Source organism: Leopardus geoffroyi, chromosome B3 (assembly GCF_018350155.1).
Source record: "Leopardus geoffroyi isolate Oge1 chromosome B3, O.geoffroyi_Oge1_pat1.0, whole genome shotgun sequence".
NCBI classification, from domain to species: Eukaryota; Metazoa; Chordata; class Mammalia; order Carnivora; family Felidae; genus Leopardus; species Leopardus geoffroyi.
This window is the reverse complement of record NC_059337.1, coordinates 9184672-9209043: the sequence shown is the minus strand read 5'-3', so window position 1 is coordinate 9209043 and position 24372 is coordinate 9184672. Positions and strand designations below refer to the sequence as shown.

The 24372-nt window shown below is 36.4% G+C and overlaps 1 protein-coding gene across 2 annotated transcripts in view; it reads left to right on the top strand.

Moving 5' to 3' along the window:
• Window positions 1-24372, top strand: part of AGBL1 (AGBL carboxypeptidase 1) — an 843774-nt gene that overhangs the window by 83479 nt on the left and 735923 nt on the right. The window lies entirely within an intron of this gene.

Sequence of the window (24372 nt, the reverse complement as noted above, 5' to 3'; positions counted from 1 at the left end):
CATACTATCTTGATGATTATAGCTTTGTAATACAGCTTGAAGTCTAGAATTGTGATGCCTCCAGGTTTGGTTTTCTTTTTCATGATTGCTTTAGCTATTTGAGGTCTTTTCTGGTTCCACCCAAATTTTAGGATTCTTTTTGTTCCAGCTCTGTGAAGAATGCTGGTGCTATTTTGATAGGGATTGCATTGAATACATTGCTTTGGGTATAAACATTTTAAACAATATTTGTTCTCCCATTCCATGAGTATGGGATATTTCTCCATTTCTTTGTGTCTTCTTTAATTTCTTTCATAAGATTTATATAGTTTTCAGTGTATAGACTTTTCACCTCTTTGGTTAGGTTTATCCCTAGGTATTTTATGTTTTTTAGTGAAATTGTAAATGGGATCGATTCCTTGATTTCTCTTTCTGCTGCTTCATTATTGGTGTATAGAAATGTAACTGTTTTATGTCCTACGACTTTGCTGAGTTCTAGCAGTTTTTTGGTGGAGTCTTGGGTTTTCCATATAGGATATTATGTCATCTTCAAAGAGTGAAAGTTTGACTTCCTCTTTGCCAGTTTGGATGCCTTTTACTTCTTTGTGTTCTCTGATTACTGAGGTTAGGACTTCCAACACTATGTTGAATGACAGTGGTAAGATGGACATCCTTGGTGTGTTTCTGACCTTAGGGGGAAGGCTCTCAATTTTTCCCTATTGAGGATGATATTAGCTGTGGGTCTTTAATATATAGCCTTTATGTCTAAATATCTCAATTTAGAATTCAGAAGAATAAAGGCAATCATACTGATAAGAAAGCAAGACTCAAGTCTATGCTGCATATAAGAAACACACTTCAATGTAAAGACACAACTAGGTTAAAAGTAATGGCATGTTAGATACATCAAGCTAATATTAGTCAAAATAAAGCTAGAGTACCTTTACTAATAACCAGATAAAGTGGATTTCAGAGGAAAGGATATTATCAGGGATAAAGAAGGTAATTTCATAATGATAAAGGGTGAGTTTATTAAAAAGGCTTGAAAACCTTAAATGTTTTTTGCACTTAATAACAGCACTTCAGAATAAAGGAAGTAAACACTGATATGACTGAGGAGAGAAATAGACACTTCCATAATTATAGTTGGAAAGTTTAATAACTGTATCTCACTAATTGAGAGAATAAGAAGAGGGTAAATCAGTGAGTATATGGAAAATTTGGATAACACTATCAACCAATGTGATATAATTGATATTCATAGAATACCTACCGAGAGAAGAATGTAGATTCTTTTCAAGTGCCCATTGACCTTTTATAAAGATAGACAATATTGTGGGCCATGATACCAGTCACAATAAGTTTCTAAAAATTCAAGTGATAATAAAGTATGTTCCTGACCATGATGAAATTAAATTAGAAATCAATACCCTCTCTCTCTATCCCTCCCATGCTCATGCTCATGCTCTCTTTCAAAAATAAATAAATGTAAAAAAAAAAGAAATCAATAAGGGTCTCTTAAAGAGCCCCCAAACATTGGAAATTAAACAACACACTTCTAAAGAACACAGTGAGTTAAGGAAGAAATCAAAGAGAAAATAGAAAATACTTCGAATTGAATGAAAATGAAATACATCCTATTAAAATCTCTGGGATGCCACATACTTGAGGAAATTTATAGAATTGTAAGTATATATTAGAAAAGAAGAAAGGCCATCTAATAAATGGCCTCAGATTCCACCTTTAGAAACTAGAAAAAGATCAATATCTGAAGTAAGTAAAAAAAAAAGAAACAAAAGTAAGAATAGAGATCAGCAAAATGGGTAAAAGAGAGAGAGAGAGAGAAATTAATTTAGTCAAAAGCAGATTCATTGAGATCAGTAAAATTGATAAAATCCCTATACAGGCTGATCAAAAAGAAAGTGAGAGAAGACACAAATTACATTATCAGACATAAGAGATGAAATATCCACAAGTTGTACAGATATAAAGAGAATAATAAGGGACTATTACAAACAACTTTATGCCAATACATTTGACAACTGAAATGAAATGGAAAAATTCCTTGACAAACTGCTAAAGCTCATTCAAGAAGAAACAGATAACCCAAATAGCCCTATATTTACTAAAAGAATTGAATGCATAGTTAAAATCATCCTGACAAAGAAAATTCCTGGTTCAGATGGCTTTATTGGTGAATTCTACAAAACATTTAAAGAATAAATATTATCGATTCCACATAAACTGTTTCAGAAAATTAAAGAAGAGGGAATACTTTACAACTTATTCTATGAAGCCAGCTTACCCTGATGCCAAAAGTAGGCAAAGACGTAACAAGAAAAGAACGCTACCAGCCAATATCTATTCAATATTGCATTTGAATAGAAATGCAAATACCTTTAACTCAAGTTTACAAAATTGATATCACAGTGTATAAAAAGATGAAGGCCAATTGAAATTTATCTGAAGAATGCAAGATTGATTTCACATGAAGAAATCATTGTATATCATTTAGCATATGAAAAACTAAAAAAAATCGGCAACATATGATTATCTCGATAGACACAGAAAAAGCATGACAAAATTCAACACCATTTCCTCATTAAAATTCAACAAATTAGAAGCAGAAAGGAACTTTCTCAATAAATCACACCTGTGAAAACCATTTGGTGACATCATACTTAAATGGTGAAAGACAATACTTTCCTCTTAAGATCAGAAGCAAGACTAGAATGTCCACTTTCACTGCTTCTATTCTACATTGTATTGGAGATTCTAGTTAGGACAATGAGACAAGAAAAAATAAATAGGGACATCCAGATAGGTAAGGGGAAAGTACAATTCTTTATTTGAAGATGATGTGATTATCTATGTAGAAATTCTGATGAAATCTCTGCACGCACATGGGCTACTAGAACTATTAATCAAGTTACCAGGATGCAAAATCAATACACAAAAATAAATTACATTTTTGTATAATGCAACAAAGTATTGGAAACTAAAACTTTTGAAACACAGTTTACAATCGCATCAGAAATGTGAAATAGTTAGGAATAAATCTGACAAAAGATGTTAAAGATCTATAATATGCAAACTATAAAACATTCCTGAAACAAATTTATGAAGACCTAAATAAATAGATAGAGTTAATGGCTTTGAAGCATCAATCTTGTTAAGATGTCAGCTTTTCTTAAATTGATTTATAGATTGAATGCCTTCCCAGTCAAAATTTTGAGGAATTTTTTATTTATACAAATTGATGGATTGATTCCAGAATTCACATGGAAATGCAAAGGACCTAGAATAGCCAACACAGTTTAGAAAAAGAACAAAGTTGGAGGACTCATAATATTATATTTCAAGATTTATTATAATCAAGATAGTATGGTGTTGATATCAAGAGTGACAGATTAATGAAATAGAAAGTTGAGAAATAAACCTGCACATAAAGGAGGGACAATTGATTTTTGGCATGGGCAAATTCCATGGAGAAACAATAGTCTGTTTAATGTATGGTTCTCAAAAAACTTGATGTCTATTTACAAAAGATGAATTTCAGCTTATACTTCACACTATAAAGATAAAATGGGTAGGGGCGCCTAAGTGGCTTAGTCAGTTGAGCGTCCGACTTTGGCTCAGGTCATGATTTCATGGTTTGTGGGTTTGAGCCCCGCATCAGGTTCTGTGCTGACGGCTCAGAGCCTGGAACCTGCTTCGGATTTTGTATCTCCTTCTCTCTGCCCCTCCCCCACTTGTGCTCTGTCTCTCTCTGTCTCTCAAAAATAAATAAATGTAAAAAAAAAATTAAAGATAAAATGGGTAATAGGTTTAAACTTGCAAACTACAGCTATAAAATTTCTAGAAGAAACCATTTGGGAAAACCTTTGTGACCTTTGGCTAGGGAAAAATTCTTTAGATGCAAGATTAGAAGCATACTCTATAAAGTAACAAATGGATAAATTGGACATCACAAATATTAAAAACTTTTACACTCTTGTATTATTAAGAGAATGAAGGTGCGCCTGGGTGGCTCAGTCAGTTAAGCATCCGACTTCAGCTCAGGTCATGATCTCTTTGTTTGTGTGTTCAAGCCCCGCGTCGAGCTCTTAGCTGACAGCTCAGAGCCTGAAGCCTCCTTCAGATGCTGTGTCTCACTCTCTCTCTGCCTTCCTCTGCTCACACTCTGTCTCTCTCTCTTAAAAATAAGTAATAAACTTAAAAGAAAAAAAGAGAGAATGAAGATACAGGTCCCAGAATGGGAGACAATATTTGTCAGTCATGTATATCATAAAGGAGTTTTATCCTGTATATATAAAGAAAACTCAAAATTCAATCATAAGAAAATGAACAATCTAATTTCAAAATGGGCATAAGATTAAACAAATATATATTAGAAAGTCATCCACCATGATCAAGTGTGATTTATTCTTGGGATGCAAGTGTGGTTCAATATTTGCAAGTCAATCAATATGATATGTCACATCAATAAGAAAAAGGGTAAGAACCATATGATCATTTCAATAGATGCAGAGAAAGCATTTGACAAAGCACAACATCCATTCATGACAAAAACCCTCAACAAAATAGGTTTAGAGGGAACATACCTCAATATTATAAAGGTCATTTATGAAAAACCAACAGCTAACATCATACTCAATGGGGAAAACTGAGAGCTTTTCCCTTAAGTTTAGGAACAAGGCAAAGATCACTCTCACTACTTTTATTAGTCATAATACTGGTAGTCCTCTAGCCACAGCAATCAGACAACATGAAGAAATAAAAGACATCCAAATCAATTAGAAGAAGTGAAACTCTCACTAATTGCAGATGACATGATAATATATATAGAAAACCTGAAAGATTCCACCATAAAACTGCTAGAAGTCACAGGATACAAAATCAGTGTACAGAAATCTGTTGCATTTCCATACACCAACAATGAAACAGCAGAAAGGGAAATTAAGAAAACAGTCATATTTACAATTGCATCAAAAATAATAAGATACGTAGGAATAAGCCTAACCAAAGAGGTGAAAGACTTGTACCCTGAAAACTATAAAACACTGATGAAAGAAATTGAAGATGACACAAAGAAATGAGAAGACATTCCATGCTCATGGATTGGAAGAATAAGTATTAAAATGTCTATACTACCCAAAGCAATTGCATGTAACACATCCCTGTCAAACAGCCTTTTTCAAGAGCTGGAACAAACAATCCTAAAACTGGATTTTAGACACTGAATAGTCAATGCAATTTTGAGAAAGAAAAGCAAATTTAGGGGCATCACAATCCCAAACTTCAGGTTATGTTACAAAGCTATAGTAATCAAAACAGTATTGGCACAAAAATGGACACATAGATCAATGGAACAGAATAGAAAGCCCAGAAGTAAATTCACAACTGCAAGCTCAGTTAATCTTCAAGAAAGCAGGAAAGAATATCCATTGGGAAAAAGCCAGTCTCTTCAACAAATGGTGTTGGGAAAACTGGACAGCACATGCAAGAGAATGAAACGGGACCACTTTCTTACACCATATACAAAAATAATTTCAAAATGGATTAAAGTCCTAAATGTGAGACCTGAAACCATCAAAATCCTAGAAAAGAACACAGGCAGTAACTTTGACTTTGGCCATAGTGAATTCTTTCTACTTATGTCTCCTGAGGCAAGGGAAACAAAAGCAAAAATAAACCACTGGGACTATATCAAAATAAAAAGCTTCTGCACAGTGAATGAAAGAATCAACAAAACTAAAAGGTAACCTATGGAAAGGGAGAAGATATTTGCACATGACATATCTGATGAAAGGTTAGTATCTCCGCCCCCCCCCCCGCCAAAAAAATAAAGAACTGGTACTGCTCAACAACACAAAAATGAATAATCCAATTAAAAATGGGCAGAAGATGTGAGCAGACATTTCTCCAAAGAAGACATCCAGATGGCCAACAGACACATGAAAAGATGCTCATTATCACTTACTATCAGGGAAATGCAAATCAAAACTACAGTGAGATATCACCTCACACTGGTCACAATGGCTAAAATCAATAACACAGGAAACAACAAGTGTTGACAAAGATGTGGAGAAAAAGTAACTCTCTTACACTGTCAGTGGGAATGAAGACTGGTGCAGCCACTGTAGAAAACAGTACGGGGGTTCCTCAAAAACTTAAAAACAGACCTACTTTATGATCCAACAATTGCACTACTGGGTATTTACCCAAAGAATACAAAAACACTTATTCACATGAATACCCCTATGTTTATTGCAGCATTATTTACAATATCCAAAGTATGGAGACAGCTCAAGTGTCTATCGATAGATGAATGGATAAAGAAGAGGTATACACATAGTCAATGGAGTATTATTCATCCATAAAAAAATGAAATCTTGCCATTTGCAATGACATGGATTGAACTAGAGAATATAATGCTAAGTGAAATAAGTCAGAGAAAGACAAATGCCATATGATTTCAATTATATGAAGAATTTAAGAAAAACAACATGATAAAAGGGGTGGGGAGAGAGAGAGAGAAGCCAAGAAAGACTCTTAATTATAGAGAACACACTGATGTTTACCAGAAGGGAGGTAGTTGGAGCGATGGGTGAAAAAGGTGATGGGGATTAAGGAGTGCACTTCTCGTGATGATGTATGGAATTGTTGAATCACTTTATTGCATACACCTGAAAGTAATATAACACTGTTAAGTAACTAGAATTAAAATAAAACGTTAAAAAAAAGTGTGAACAGCTATGTCACCAAAGAAGATATATTGGCAAATATGCCCATAGAAAACATGATCAACATTAAAATTCATTAGGGAAATGCAGATTAAAACCACAACATGATACCACTATGCACCTATTAAAAATGGGCAAAATAAAAAAAAAAAAAAGATGGACCATCACAGGGGTTGAGAAAGATGTGGAAGAACTAGAACTCACATATTCTACTGGCAGAAATGTAAAAATGGTATAATCACTTTGGAAAACAGTCTGGCAGTTTCTTAAAAATCAAACACAAGCATCTAAAAATATGTCTATTCCTTTTCTGGGTATTTACCCAATAGAAATGATAGTATATATCTTTATGAAGATTTGTACAAATGTGTATAATAGCTTAATTTGTAATAACTGAAAACTGGAAACAATCGTAATGTACCCCAACTGGTGAAAAGTAAACAAACTGATATATTCATACAATGGAATATTACTTAGCAATAAGAGGATGAACTATTGGTATATGCTATAGCATGAATAAGTCTCAAAATAATTATACTGAAAGAAGCCAGATGAAAAAGTGCATGCTGTATGATTCCATTTATATAAAATTTTAGAAAACGCAAAATAAATTATAGTGACAGAAAGCAGATGAGTGGACATCTGGAGACTGGGTTGGGAGTAAAGGAGAGGGGGAGGGAGGGATTCCCGAGAAGCATGAGGAAACTTTGGGGAGGGCTGTGGCTTTTTTGTTACCTTGATGGTGGTGATGTTTTAAAGGTGCATGCATATGTAAAATCTTCTCAAATTGTGTACTTTAACTGTATAATTTACAGTATGCCAATTATATCTCAATATATCAGTCAAAGAAACCCAAAAATGTTCTATTTACATGAAAAATATATACAGTAAAATATTTTTATTTATTTATTTATTTATTTTGAGAAAGAGAGAGAAAGAATGGGAAAGGGGCAGAAAGAGAGAGGGAGGGAGAGAATACCAAGCAGGTTCCACACTGTCAACACAGAGCCCGACACAGGGCTTGATCCCACAAACCGTAAGATCATGACCTGAGCTGAAATCAAGAGTCAGGTGCTTAACTGAGCCACCCAGATGTCCTACATGGTAAAACATATACAGAAGAACACCAGTAACTCGCTTTTATCTTGGGACTATAAATTAACTTTAACATACAATCTATAATTATTAGGCATTGCTTTTATTTTTATGAAAATTAAAGCCAAATGAAAATAGTCGCAGTAATGTCTAACCCACCAAATATTGTATTTGATCATCTGGCTATTGGTACATGCATTGAAACTAACAACACCGACTACTGATCATTTGGTCAGTCACTTATTTGTTCATTCACAAAGGAATCGAATAGAAGTTTTGACCTAGGAGAAGGAGGGGGAATGGAGGGAAGAAAGCAGAAGTTGGTTTTCTGGGAAGGAAGAAAGCATCACAAAATGCATGGAAGCACAAAACAGACTGGCTTGGGTGGGTGAACAATGAGTTCAATATTAATATAGGTAAAGTTGAGATGCGTGGTAATAGGAGAAAAAGATGAACCATCTAAGATCTTTTTCTCTATATCTTTTCTTCTCTCTCATCCTGGCTTCCTCCCTCCCTTTCTCTGCCCATTTTTTATCTCCTCTTAGGTTGTTTGTTTATTTTTGTTCTTTTGTGTTTTTCTTTTGCATTATAGGGAACTTCTCTACTTTCAACTTGAATAATTCAATTTTTTTCTGTCTGCTGTCTGCTATTCATTGCTTCCAACAAAGTTTCAATTTATAATGCTGTATTTCACATGTATATTTCAATTCTTTATATTCTTAGACTTATGGCTTCATGACACTTTGCTCTAGGGTTATAGGTGCAGATGCCATCTAGAATATTCTTAAGAACAGACATTAGGTATTTTAGAATTCATTTCCCTTTCCTGACTACATTTATTGTGCATCACGGGGAGGTAACACTTGAGTGGTAAGAAAACTGATTACCTTCTTTTGAAGTGAAGAATGGTTTTCTTTGCTATTTCAGCCTTACAGAGACACTTGCATTCTCTCCCATATTCGTTTGTAATCAATAGCACTTGAGCTGCATTATGTTGGAGTTTAGTCTAGGTTTCTAGTGAAATATTCCATAGCAGGATCTTTGGGGTCAGATTAAAGGAAAAAAAAGAAAAAAGAAAAAAAAAAGAAAGAAATCCTAGATGTTACTATTTTGCTAGTTTAAAAATCTGTTAACCTAAAGGAACAATGCAGTGGAACAGGCTCATAGCCATAGCAACAGGTTTTGCTATTTTATTTCAGTATTGCTGAGATAGTGCCCACCATCAAGGCTCACTCTACAGTGTGTGTGGTCAGGAGCTGGCCTTGGGGGCTTCTCACATGCAGGTGTGCTGGGAGGAAGGTGACCACACTTGTGCTTGCCTGAAAGATTTGCATCTCTCTTTCACAGTGAATTCTTGTTTCTCTGGGATCGGAGTGTTCCCCCAGAGTTTGCTAGTGTCTCTGTCCATTGTCTTCTGGGGCACTTTGGGATAGTCTCCGACCTGTTTCTCAGCACTGCTAACACTTTTTTTTTTTTTTTTTTTTTTTTTTGCAATTTAAATATTTCTACAATACTTTTTAAAGGATAAGACAATTTTAGAATCCATGACATGGCAATGTTTTTAATTTCCATAGAATATTTAAATATTTTATGCAGAAGGGAAAGTAGAGAGTACTCATTCCCATACCCTCACTTGATAAATACTCTGAGTATTACTCTGTAATTTACATAGGAAGTGGGTGGAAGAGGTAAGATTTCAGTTCTACTGGAATGAATATCCAGGTCTATTTCTACCACACCATGCTGGAACATGATGACTACCCTTTCCTCAATATTTAAAAGCAGAAATGATTAAATCACTGGAATAAATAAATAAAACATGTTCAGGGGATAGTTTTACAGGGGCCTGAGGGCTCTAAAAAGGAAAGAGGTAGCCTCAGACCTTGGTTTCCTTCAGGTTGAAATAATTTGTCTTTGAAAATGGCCTACCCTAATCATAGTAATCATCATCACATATAAAAAAAATCCCATTTTATGTGGCATGCTTCAGGCCAAATAAATCCCCCCAAATGCTTTTCGGAGTTAATATCATGGTCCCCCAATTATATGATGCTGTTATAGAGTTAAATAATACAGTGGCAGAGTTATAATAATAATGGGTTTGAGGGAAAGTGGGAATGATCAGGCAATAGCAACGGAGGAAAGAAATGTTTCTGAAACAACAGCAAGAATCAATGAGGCAGACAAACAGAAAAGGCAGTTCTAGGTGGCAGGGACCCACTAATCCAGAGTACATGGATAGCTGACTGCCATCTCTCGGTGGCCATGGGTATTGCAGCTCCAAACTGCCTCATCCACAAGCTGGCATACATTTCGTAAAATATTAGGACTATATAAAGTGTTCTATATAATAAGACGACTTAGTATTTATAGAGATATTATTTCCAAGACACTCCAAGAAGATAGCTTTTAAAGGAATTCATTCTTTTATTGTTTCTGTTCTTTGGAGAACCCAAATATTGACTTTCTGAATTTTATTTGTGATGGGGATAAATATTCATCTCAAGTAGAATCTATCCTATTAGTATTCTTTTCTGATCAGAGTTTCTGGTGAAGACTGAAATGAGTTCATTGAACCGTTAGTCCTTGGGTCAATATGATTCTGTTTTTCAAAGCAGAAGTATAACTGTTTTGGAAGCCAATCGTTGAATGACGTTTGATTTTCCATGGAATTTTGTACATATTCTATTTTTTTTTGTTTTTTTTTTTTTGGTTTCAAAAGGGAAAACAGCTTAAAAAGTAATTCTAAAATAATTTCTGGTTTCTTAAAAGGGGGGTTTCTAATATAAAAAGATTTTTCTGTAAGGTTTAACCTCTGTCCCTGAAAATTACACTTTAAAGAGTTCCTATAGAGTGGGCTTCATGACTAGAACTGGTTTATGGGAGTCTAGGCTTTGGATGGTTAAATTTACTCAAAAGATGGTATGTTTGACATGCCCCAAGATCGGTTTGAAAACATCATGCGCTGTAACGTAGATCTCAGCCTCACCTCATGATCAGTCAAAGGGAAAAAATGGAGAAATTCATGACAGTGTAAAGATTGCTCTATTTTGCTGTGGAACCCCAGGCCTTCCAGCCCACCATGTGAAGTGTGGGGCTACATTGACAACAACCCTGCTCTGGACTTGTCCAAATGTTTGCTGTGAGAGTGGCATTTTAATCTTAAGAGCCAGTCTGATGTGGAACCCTGTGAAAGCCAGTCTGAGGAACCCTGTGGCCTCCACAGAGGTCTCTCCCAAGTAAATCTCACAGAGAGTATCTTTACCACAGGCTTTCAAGAATTTGAATCATCTAATAAAAATGGAATATTATGGGGCGCCTGGGTGGCGCAGTCGGTTAAGCGTCCGACTTCAGCCAGGTCACGATCTCGCGGTCCGTGAGTTCGAGCCCCGCGTCAGGCTCTGGGCTGATGGCTCAGAGCCTGGAGCCTGTTTCCGATTCTGTGTCTCCCTCTCTCTCTGCCCCTCCCCTGTTCATGCTCTGTCTCTCTCTGTCCCAAAAATAAATAAACGTTGAAAAAAAAATTAAAAAAAAAAAAAAAAATGGAATATTTTTTTTTTTCAACGTTTATTTATTTTTGGGACAGAGAGAGACAGAGCATGAACAGGGGAGGGGCAGAGAGAGAGGGAGACACAGAATCGGAAACAGGCTCCAGGCTCTGAGCCATCAGCCCAGAGCCTGACGCGGGGCTCGAACTCACGGACCGCGAGATCGTGACCTGGCTGAAGTCGGACGCTTAACCGACTGCGCCACCCAGGCGCCCCAAAAATGGAATATTAATTGGGAATCTAAGATGTGCTCGGCGTTTCAATGTACATTATCTTATTCATCTTCCACAGAATCACTCTGAAGTTGGCATATGCGCCTCCATTTTACAAAAGAGGAAACAGTCTCAGAGCTGTTTGGCAACATGTTTATACCAGAATGGAGATTCACGACAGAGTTTCTGACCCTGAATTCCATTTTTTTTCTCATCAGATGGTGCATACTGGCTTTTCAGTTCCTTGAACCCCAGGCTATGTTTTTTTCCATCTATAAATTTAAGGATCCCTGATCTATTATTGATACTAATGCTATATCAGATAAAGCTAAAGAACTTGTACCTGCATTTACCTTTTTGCCTGTAAACAAAAACATCCAAACTGCTATAAACTCACACATCCCAATGAGAACCAACACACTGACATCCAAAGATCAGTTAACAAAGTCTAATGTAAGATCGGTAATAAGAAGGGATATGGGGAAAGGAAATATATTGCTTTACATTTTAGAAGTCTGATTTCTTTACAAGATTTTATTTTTTAAATTTTAGAGGGAGAGACAGAGAGAGAGAGAAAGAGAGAGTGAGTGCACAAGCAGGGGAGAGCGGCAGAGGGGGAGAGAGAGAATCCCCAGCAGGCTCTGGGCTCAGCAGGGAGCCCATTGTGGGCTCAATCCCATGACCCTCTGATCATGACCTAAACTGCAATCAAGAGTTGGATGCTCCATTGACTGAGCCATCCAGGCACCCCAAGATTTCTCTTTTTTTAAGTGAAAGGTCTCTGTCCGCTTCTCCAAATAAATTCTTACATGGGGCTTCAAAAAAGCACAGAGGAGCACGTGGGTGGCTCAGTCCATTGAGCATCTGACTTCAGCTCAGGTCATGATCTCAGGTTTGTGAGTTCAGGCCCTGAACTGAGCTTGCTGCTGTCAGTGCGGAGCCTGCTTTGGATCCTCTGTCTCCCTGTCTGTCTGTCTCTCCCTCGCTTGTGCTCTCTCTCTCTCTCTCAAAAACAAATAAAACATTAAACAAGCTGCACTTAGAAAAAATACAGCACAGATAAGAAGCAGTCCTATTGGAAGTGATTGCAAACTAGAGTTCTGACTTCACTTTACACCCCATCACATTCTTCAGAACTCTAGGACTTGAAAGAACGTATGTTATAAAAGCCCTCCAAGCTATTGAAAATAACATTGGGTCAACAGTTGTGGATTTAGATTCGAGAGTTGGCTCCCCTTCTTTCAGTGACCGTAAGCAAGTTGTTTAACTTTGTTGAGTCTCAATTTGTGAACTTTAAGAATGGGTATAATAGTGCTTTATTCCATGCAGCTGTTACAAGATTTAAATGGGATAATGTATCTAAGGGATATTGGCAAGAACATTTAACAAGCCTCAATAAAGAATAGTACCTGTCACTGCTCATTCTCAGTCCCTCAGGGGTCCTTCTCTCAAACTACCAAGATTAGGTGCAGGACCCATGTGACTAAACCTTGTTCTGTTCAACAAGTGCACCACCCCCAAGGTGTATCCCGGTCCTACCTTTTGGTTTACAGTGCAGCTATCCGTATTGTCATTTGGATTCACTATCTCCTGTAAACATTGTTCAAAGAATGAACAATCATACTTCATTTCAGATTGCGTCATCACCCTGTAACCTCAAGCATTTCTTCCGGTAATAGACAATCGTTCACGATGCTGGGTGTTTTGGGGAAGACAACAATTTGAGCCAGGGCATCTAACACTGCTGCTCCAGAATCATTATTGCCACAATAAAGAAATAGACAATTATGGGGAAAATGTTGCATCAGGGTTGGAATTTAAGGAAGGGTGTCATCCACATGCTGACAGATTTAAGGCATTTCTCGTTGATCTAGTACAGAAGGGTCCAGCCTGAGGAAAGGAGACAGGGGCCACCTTACCACCCCCATTCTCAGCAAAACTACCTTCATTCACTAATGTAGGAGGATAGCTGCCAGAACAAAGGCAGATAAAGGATGAGTGAAGAAGAAATATTTAAAAAATTAATGCTGAAATTTTAAAATCATATGCTGCGGAAATAGAGAACTAGGATGGATGGGTAATATGTACATTTATGTTAATGTACTCATTTTATATGAGAGGGGGTCAGTAATTACTTTTTATTTTATTTTATTTATTGTAAGTAGGCTCCATGCTCAGTGTGGAGTGGTACATGGGGCTTGAACTCATGACCCTGAGATTAAGACCTGAGCTGATATTAAGAGACAGATGCTTAACTGACTAAGCCACCCAAGCGCCCCAGTGATTACCTTTTAAAAGCCTGTTACAAGGTTCCAATTTTTTCTTTCAAAAAGGTAATATTTAATAAATATCTCCTATAATTTTACTCTCTAGAGATAACTTCTTCAAACAATTCCATGTAAATCCCTTTGAATCATTTTATACATGTATTAACATGCATATATTGGTAATATATATTATGACTATTATTATTTCACAAAAACATGCTTGTCCTGAAACAATTGCTCATCTATTGTACTTTTTATTTAATGACACATCATGAATGCTCTGTGTTAGGTTACAAACATCTCTTGGCATCCTTTTTTCTTTCCTTTTTTTTAAACTGAGGTAAAATTCATGTAACATAACATCAACCATTCAAAAGTTTATGACTCACTGGCATTTAGTCATTTGCAGTGTTTGGTAACCACCATCTTTATGTAGTTCTAAAACATTTTCATCACCCCAAAAGGAAACCCTATACCCATTAAGCAGTAACTGTCCATTTTATCCTTCCTCCCCTTGCCCCAGCCCCTGGCCACCACTAATCTATTTTCTGTCTCTAGGGATTTACCTATCCTGGGAGTTTCATATAAATAGAATCATATAATATGTGACCTTTTGTGCCTGACTTTTTTTTACTAGCAAAATATTCTTAAAGTTCACCGATATTATAGAATGTATCAACACTCCATTCCTTTTTATGGACAAATAACATTCCATTGTATGAATATACTTCATTTTGTGTATCCTTTCATCTGTTGATGGACATTTGGGTTGTTTTTACCTTTTGGCTATTGTGAATAGTGCTGCTCTGAACACACGTGTGTGTGTGTGTTTGAGTATCTGTCTTCGGTTCTTTTGAGTATCTACCTAGCAGTGGAGTTGCTAGATTGTTTAACTTTTTAAGGAGCCACTCAACTCTCTTCCACTGTGGATTCACCAGCAATGTATGAAGGCTCCCAAATTTCTTTACATCTTTGCCAACACTTGTTATTGTCACTTTTAAAAATTATTATTATAGCCACCTTCCTCTGTATGGAGTAGCATGTCTTTGTGATTTTTTTATTTGCATTTCCCTAATGATAAATGACATGAACATCTTTTCATGTGCTTATTGACTGTTTCTTTGGAGAAAGGTCTATTCAAGCCCTTTACCTATTCTGTAATTGGCTTGTTTGTCCTTTTGTTGTTGATCTTGCCAACCTTTTTAAATGTGTGCAAAGTATTCAGTGATGGACTCCACCCTACCTTTATTCCAGTGTAAAATCAAGGCACCATTTCCATGAAAAGGAGAAGTGGACAGTGGGCAGAAAAAAGTAACAATTGCCCACCATATTAGGGAAATACAAAAGGCAAGATGCTCTGAGGACCCCTAGGGGAAGTTTCCCATAACCTTGCAGAGCAATAACTCTGTACCCCAAACTCACCAGTTTTACCTAATATTTTTCTTTTCCTGGCTGGGAAGTCATTATAAATGGCTGCTAGGGAGAAGTAGATGGGGTGGGGATAATAGACTCCTAGAGTTCATGATTTCTGTTCGGTTCCATCCTCTATCAGAGGAATGATTAGAAGCTCACAAATTCTTACCATGTGATTACCATATGTTCTTACCCATGTGAAATGAACTGTATCATGAGATTTTTAACAAAATACAAAAGGAAGTGTGATCATCCTACTTTGATTGTGACAGCCTCAGTTTTTGCCCTAAAAACCTTGAGCCCTGGGAACCCCCTCCATGAGACATGAAAGGTCTTAGTTTCTGGTGATGGGTGTGGAAAGTTGAGGGGAAAGTGAAAAACTCATATGGCAACCCCAAAATAGAGGCCGAAAGCAATAATGTCTTTAATGTCAAGTGGGTATGGTACAGATAGATAAATGGATAAATGGACACCTTATGTGGTCACTATTGTTGCTTCTGACTGTTGATGCTAATACCAGCATGACCCAGATATCATTGAAAAAGAAAGCTAAGGGGCGCCTGGGTGGCTCAGTCGGTTAAGCGGCCGACTTCGGCTCAGGTCATGATCTCACGGTCCGTGAGTTCAAGCCCCGCGTCGGCCTCTGTGCTGACAGCTCAGAGCCTGGAGCCTGTTTCAGATTCTGTGTCTCCCTCTCTCTGACCCTCCCTGTTCATGCTCTGTCTCTCCCTGTCTCAAAAATAAATAAAACGTTAAAAAAAAAATTAAAAAAAAAAAAAAGAAAAAGAAAGCTAATTGACTATATGATTTGAATGAAAGATGGAAGGGCACATACAGGTGGATTAGGTGGTCAAAAACCCAAACCAAACATACTGCATAATATGCAAAAAAGAATTTGGGAACTGTGCATGTTGGAGAAGGGAATGAGAGATCACATATGGACACTGAATTTCATAAATCTGTAATGAGACAGGTGCTTCTAAAAGACACTAATGTTTAGTTGAAAATAGTGGCCTCTGAATTGGCTTGAGCACACTGCATGAATGAATACACATGATTGTACAATCTTCTTGAATGTTCTGTGAAACTGAGTAACGTTACATTTTCTGATTCCAGTGTTGCAATTAAAATATTCTGTGGTTGAACAAAAGGGGAAATTTAGTAACTGATCTGTTGGCTCTTCACACTCAATACACAGAAGCAATTAATAAATTTTTGGCTTTATAGGGATGAGTTAGCATCCTATAGGGTGGCACGTCTTGACACACTGTTGCTGGCTATGAAAAAGGTTTTAAAATGTTGGCCAGCTATAAAAATATTTTCAAATGTGAGATAAGAAGAATCTCTTTCTCTAATTTAGAAATACCTTGGGGATAAAAATGGAGAAAAGGATTACTTTATGAATGTTTTTAATGTTTATTTATTTTTGAGAGAGAGAGAGAGAGAGAGAGAGCGAGAGAGAGACAGAGCATGAGGAGCAGAGGGGCAGGGAGAGAGGGAGACACAGAATCTGAAACAGGCTCCAGGCTCTGAGCTGTCAGCACAGAGCCCATTGCGGAGCTCGAACTCGGGAACAGAGAGATCATAACCTAGGCCGAAGTCGGACTCTTAACCAACTAAGCCACCCAGGCACCACAAGAAAAGGATTACTTTAGAATAGATTTATATGCTGTTTCTCTGAAGCTGTTTGGTGATCTTTGAAGAGATATTAAGGAGCTTAGAAAAGGATGAATTGACTGCATTTGAATTGTTCTGGGTTGCGACAAACGCTTGTGAAAAAAAAAAGACCCATTTCTTTTATAAATAAGACTGCTTCAGAATTAAAAAAGAAAAAAAAGTCGACAGAAAGGGCAGCCAAATTAAACAGGGCTTTCTCCATTTCTTTACTAAAACTGTAACTTATTTGGAGTCCAACTTTGATTTCACAACTTCAAAATACCTCTGTGATTTAAAACCATTTTCCCCAAGAGAGGCTTAACTTTGGAGTATTTCAAAATTATGGACACTTTAGATGCAGAAATGTATTTGATGAATTTAAAGATGAAAAGACCTGGTGGACAGACAACTGGTCTACCACAATAAGCCAGTAGATATGGTATGGATGGATATTTTTATAGAACTGGAAATGAATTCCTACAAGTCTAAAAACCTGGTGTTGCTAATAAATAAAATCTTAAGTACTCCATGCTCAAACACTTTTGTGGAGATGGTATTTAGCTTAATATACTGAAAACCGGAAACTAATGTAATGGGGTTTATGAGAGCAGAGCTGCAAGACAAAATGAATTGTACATTGGATTGCTTTCAGTTTCACCACTACATTAAAGAAGGATGTCCTAAAAGCTTCAGGCAGTTCAGAGAAGAATCATTAGAGAAGGATTTAGAAAGATTACAACTATTCTATTGTATCATGGGGCTAAAATAAACATTATTATTATTTTTTTAATTTAAAATGGGTAATATCTAATTAGTCCTATTATATTTATGTTCTCTCTTTAAAAATATTATATTGTTGTATGTCAATAATACGTACTAATATAGCATAATAGTAACATACAATAGTTTTAAAAGATTTAAATAATTACCCTATAAGAAGGCAGAAAGACATATTATAAAAATAGTATTATACTTTTATTACATGTATTGTTTAGACCTACTATAAATTACTCCTAATTTCCCCTTTAAGTCTTATTTTTAACTATTTGCATTTATGTAGACTAATTATGATTTCAAATGAACATCTACTCTCCATATTTTTATATTAAAGTAATAACACATATGTGTATAATTATTGGATATTACATTATTATGATTTTATTTGAAATGTGTTTGGTTTTCCAAAAACTTGGTGAGTCTACAGAGGTAAATGCATTACAACCAGCACTAACCCTACCTGGACATCCTCCCTCCCTCTTCTCGTAAGGTGCATGAAAGTAGATATAACTACTCAGGCCTATAAAAACCAAAATAACCTACAACACTCAATCTTCCAGCTGAAACTATGAAGGGAAGCTAATCAGATACCAACTAATGTGGGAATGGATTAATGGATAATTCAACCACATCTATATAGAGAAAATAAAATATGCAAAAAGGAATGTTCTTGTCAATATGGAAAGTAACAGCATGGAGGAAAAAATGTCTAAAAGAGGCCAGAAGTCAGGTATAAAAAAATCCAGAAGAATATAACCCGAAGCAAAGAATCTAACCTGAAGAATCTAACCTATGAAGCAAATGAAAATTTCTAACAGCTGCTTTGCAGTGTAGAGCAATTTAAAGAGAGGGGCGCCTGGGTGGCGCAGTCGGTTAAGCGTCCGACTTCAGCCAGGTCACGATCTCGCGGTCTGTGAGTTCGAGCCCCGCGTCAGGCTCTGGGCTGATGGCTCAGAGCCTGGAGCCTGTTTCCGATTCTGTGTCTCCCTCTCTCTCTGCCCCTCCCCCGTTCATGCTCTGTCTCTCTCTGTCCCAAAAATAAATAAACGTTGGAAAAAAAGAAAAAAGAGAGAACATGAATTCAGTGACTCAAGAACTCAAAGATAAGTTGCTGGAACAACAGAATGAGCTGAAAAGAAATATTGCTGAGGAAGAAAACAATGAGTACAAATTCTTTTTTTAATGAAATAAGCAGAATAGGAATAGAAAAGAAATAGCAGAAAAGTGTATTCATGACTTAGAGCAAAGGCTTGAAATGATAACCCTGAATGCAGAAAAAAGATTAAAGAGATTAATGCAATTAGAACAACAGTAATAGATAAAAACTTAAGAGGTGATGTCTTTAAGAATAATTGGTGTTCCTAAAGTGTAGGGTGAAAAGAACACAACAGTTGTGAACGACAGAAAACCCTACCATGGTAGCCTCAGAAATCCTGGGTCAGGCATCCTGGGACTGGTAGAATGACAACCACATGTCATCATGAATCAGGCTCTTTTCAGCTTTTTTTGCTCCACCATCTTTAATATGTGATTACTGAGCCTTCATGTTTCAGCAAGGAAGATGAATGAGGACATGGGACACATTTCCTTCCACTAGTGAGAATTTGTCTTTTTACTTAAGAAGAAATAAGCTTTCCTAGGGCTATTTGCCTATACCTCATTGGCTAAAAATGTATCAAAAAACCACATCTATTTTCAAGGGAGTCTAGAAAAGTATTCTAGTTTTTCATCCTCCATAGTTGAGGAAGGCAAGACAAAGAGGTTATCTATGGCTTTTGGGAGGCCAATCAGAGCCATCTACCGAAACAGCTGTCTGTAGGCATTGTCTAAATACAAGGTCAATAAGTAGCATTATCAGCATATTTACAAGGTTGGTGGTAAATACTAGAATACACAGCAGAAATATTTGAAGAGTTTGCTACTGTGGAGCAAGACTTAAATATAAGGAGAAGTGTGGCACTGTATTGCTGTTTTCCACATTAGTCTTTTAATTTTATCTGAGTTTATAACCATGCACTTATAAATGAAAATATCTTTGGGAAGAGTATAGGAAAAAGGGAAATAGAAAAAAAATCATTAGGTGATTTCTCTGTTTGATTCCCTGTCCCTCTCCCCAACAAAATCAGAAGTACACATACAAACAAAAATTATAAAAAAAACTTTCCATCAGTAAAATTCAAACTGAACACATTGTTAAGATTTAATTATACATAAAGGACAGGATAACTTCTAGAAAAACATAAAAAAGATTAACTTTTAAAGCAGTAGAGGAAAAAAATGAAGCAAAGAAAGTTTAGCTGATCAAATAAAAGGAAAGGAAAGTAAAAAGAATAAAGAATGCACTGCAAGTGAAAAACACAACATAAGATGGCAGAAGTCCAAACCTGTCCCAACAAATGTGAATAAACTCAACAATTGCAACAGAGATTAAAAGGTTGCTGTTTCATATTGACAGGATACATTCTGAAAGCAAAATGACACCAGAAACCTGAAAATAAAGACATGAAAGCAAGTAGATCAAGAAAATTCTGCTGATGAGTACAGCAACAGTGGCAACAGCCACTACAGCTAACAAATAAAAAATGAAAAAGAAAAACAGATGAAGGATTTGTTGGCCATTTGTCTGTCTTCTTTGAGAATTGCCTCTTCAGGTCCTTCAACCACTTTTTAATCAGATATTTGTTATTTTTTTGTTTTTGCTATTGAGTTGTAGGAGTTCTTTATATATTATTGTTATTAACCCCTTATCAGACATAAGGTTTGCAAATATTTTCTCCCATCCTATAGGTTGCCTTTTCACTCTGTTCATGGTTCCCTTTGCTATACAGGAAGCTTTTCAGTTTGATGTAGTTTATTTGTCTATTTTTGCTTTTGCCGTCTGGGCTTTTGGTGTCATGACCAAAAACTCATTGCCAAGACCAATGGCAAGAAGCTTTTCTCTAGGCTTTCTTCTAGTAGTTTCACGTTTTTAGGTCTTACCTTTAAGTCTTTAATCCACTGTGAGTTGACTTTGTATATAGTGTGAGTTAAGGGTCTAATTTCATTCTTCTGCATATGGATATCGGTTTTTCCAACACCACTTACTGAAGAGACTTCCCTCTCCCTATTATATGTTCTTCACACCCCGGTAGAAGATTGGTTGACTATAAGTGGCCAACAGGTTTGTAAAAATGTACTCAGCATCACTCATCATCAGGGAAATGCAAAGCAAAATCACAATGAAATATCCCCTCACATCTTTTAGAATGGATATTACCAAAAAGATGGAAGGTAAGCAGTGGTTGGCGAGGATATGGAAAAAAGGGAGCCCTTGTACATTGTTGGTGGAAATGTAAACTTGTATAACTGTTATGGAAAACAGATATAGAAGTTACTAAAAAAATGAAAATCTAGAACTACCATATGTCCTAACAATCAAACTTTTGGGTATATATCCGAAGGAAACAAAATCAATATTCAAAAGAGATATATGCACTCCCATATTCATTGATGCATTACTTATAATAGTCAAGATATGGTCCATCCATTGATGGACAAATGGATAAAGAAAATGTGGAATACACAATGGAACATTATTCAGTCTTAAAAATAAGGAAATCCTGTCATTTACAACAACATAGATGAAAATAAGAGGATATTATGCTAAGTGAAATAAACCAGACATAGAGACAAATACTGCATAATCTTACTTATATGTGGAATCTATAAAAAGTACAACTCAAAGAAGCAGAGGGTAGAATGGTGGTTGCCAGGAACAAGAGGAGGGGAAATGAGTGGATGTTGGTCAAGGGGTACAAAATTTCAGTTATGCAAGATGAATGAGATTGGGAAGTCTAATGTCCAGCACAGTGATACTGTATTGTGCACTTGAAATTTGCTAAGAGGATAGATCTTAAATCTTCTACACATACACATACACACACATACACATGCACACTAATAACTGCATGGGGTGATTTAGCTTCATTGTGGTGATCTTTTCATAGTATATTCATTTATCCAAACATCAACTTGTATACCTTAAATTTATACAATTCTCGTGCGTCAAAGATATTTCCATAAAGTTGTTAAAAACAAAAATAGATAATGTGGTTATAATATCAAAGAAAGCAGAAATGAAGGCAAAAAGCATTAAGCAGGACATAGGAATAATATATACTAAAAATAAGAGTAATATAATAGTTATTACTTTTTCTGCACCCTGCAACATAGCTAAAAAATATGTAAGGCTAAAACTGATATACCTACCAGAAGAATATGGTGACTCCAACAGATATCTCTTAAATGCAGTAATGAAATAGACACACAATAAGAGAATATAAGAGTACTTAATACAATTAACAAGGATCACATAAATATATATATGTGTGTGTATACATATGTGTGTGTGTATACATACATACATATATATATATGTGTGTGTATATATATATATATATATATATATATATTCTGCTGACAGAGCAGAAGTTATGCATTTTTTCTTAAACAAATTTTTTTTAACATTTATTCATTTTTGAGAGACAGAGACAGAGCACAAGCAGGGGTGGGGCAGAGAGAGAGGGAGACACACAGTCTGAAGCAGGCTCCAGGCTCCGAGCTGTCAGCACAGACTCTGATGCAGGGCTTGAACTCAAGAGTTGTGAGATCATGACCTGAGCTGAAGTTGGATGCCTAACTGACTAAGCCACCCAGGTGTCCCTGCATTTTTTCAAATGTACTTAGATCACTCATAGAAACTTAACCTGTATGCAAGCTCCTACTCTTACCACTGGTATTGAACACTGTGTATGAAATTCTAGCCCACATGCTACCATTAGTGAGACAGTTAAAAGTATTGAAAATGAGGAGACAAATAATCATTTGCTGATGACACTATTATCTACTTGGAAAATCCAGAGTATCCATGTTTACTGGATAAGCTAGGAAGATTTTTTTTTTTTTTAATTTTTTTTTTCAACATTTATTTATTTTTGGGACAGAGAGAGACAGAGCATGAACGGGGGAGGGGCAGAGAGAGAGGGAGACACAGAATCGGAAACAGGCTCCAGGCTCTGAGCCATCAGCCCAGAGCCTGACGCGGGGCTCGAACTCGCGGACCGCGAGATCGTGACCTGGCTGAAGTCGGTCGCTTAACCGACTGCGCCACCCAGGCGCCCCTAAGCTAGGAAGATTAATAAGAAGTTTGGTGACGTTTTTAGCCATAAGGTGAACACATGAATATTGTTTTCCCATTTACCAAAAACAAACAGTCAGAAGATAATATTGGAGAAAGAGATTTAAGTGTAATAAAATAGTAAAAACTTAGATCTGCTGCAGGCATCCTTGCAATGGAGATGTATCTACTGTGGGACTGAATGAGCCTTATCCTGGGGTTGGGATTCTGTTGTAAAGCATTTCTTGGGGTTTTTCTCAACATTTGTGCCTGCAGTGCTTCTTTTTCTTTGATTACAATGGCCCAGGCTTTTTTTTTTTTCCTCTAAATTTGTTAATACATTTAATCCATTCACACTCAAATCTTGTTGGGCTAGAAACCATTCTGTCTTTTACAGATCACTTGGCATGGGGTGCCCTGGTGGCTCAGTCGGTTAAGCATCTGACTCTTTGTTTCAGGTCAGGTCATAATCTTGTGTTTCTGAGTTCAAGCCCCACATCAGGCTCCATGCTGACAGCACAGAGCCTGCTTGGGATTCTCTCTCTCTCTCCCTCTCTCTCTGCCCCTCTCCATCTCATGCTCTCTTGCTTTCTAAAAATAGATAAATTAAAAATAATAAAAATCACTTGGCTTGTCTCTGCTCTGAACTTTTCTGTGTTACTTTTAAAGTTTACGTATGTTGGGAAATCTTCCCTGTACCTAGTATTGGGAGGTAATATATTAAATTTATAATAGAATATAAATATTGTAAGTTTATAATTTTTAAATATACAATAGAATATTTTACTATATAATTGATAAATATATAATAATTTTATTATATACTTATAAAATACATTGCATACATTAATGTATTCTAAATAAATCATATAAATATATAATAAAGGGGCGCCTGGGTGGCACAGTCGGTTAAGCGTCCGACTTCAGCCAGGTCACGATCTCGCGGTCCGTGAGTTCGAGCCCCGCGTCGGGCTCTGGGCTGATGGCTCAGAGCCTGGAGCCTGTTTCCGATTCTGTGTCTCCCTCTCTCTCTGCCCCTCCCCCCGTTCATGCTCTGTCTCTCTCTGTCCCAAAAATATATAAACGTTGAAAAAAAAATTAAAAAAAATATATAATAAATTGTATGAATTTAATTTAAAAATTGGAGGAACAATGGTATGTGCACTTACTCCTGTGTGTATACACATAGATCTTTTGTCTATCATATGGACCAGTATAAAATGTGATAGCATGAGTTCTGGTGAGGGCAGGGTCAAACAGGTGTCTTCATATACAGCAACTGTCTGTGTGAATGAAAAGCCATAAAAGAGCTTAATTCCTCTTACCTGGGTATTCCACTTCCAGAATTCTTAAAAGAATGATCATAGATTTACATCCATTGATACCGAGACAGCACTGTTTCTAATAGTAAAAGATTAGAAATAACTTACAAACTGAACTGTAAAGTATTGATGAGCGGGTAACAGTATATGCATAACACCAAATATTATGTGGCCATTAAAACGTATTTTAGGAAAATGTTTG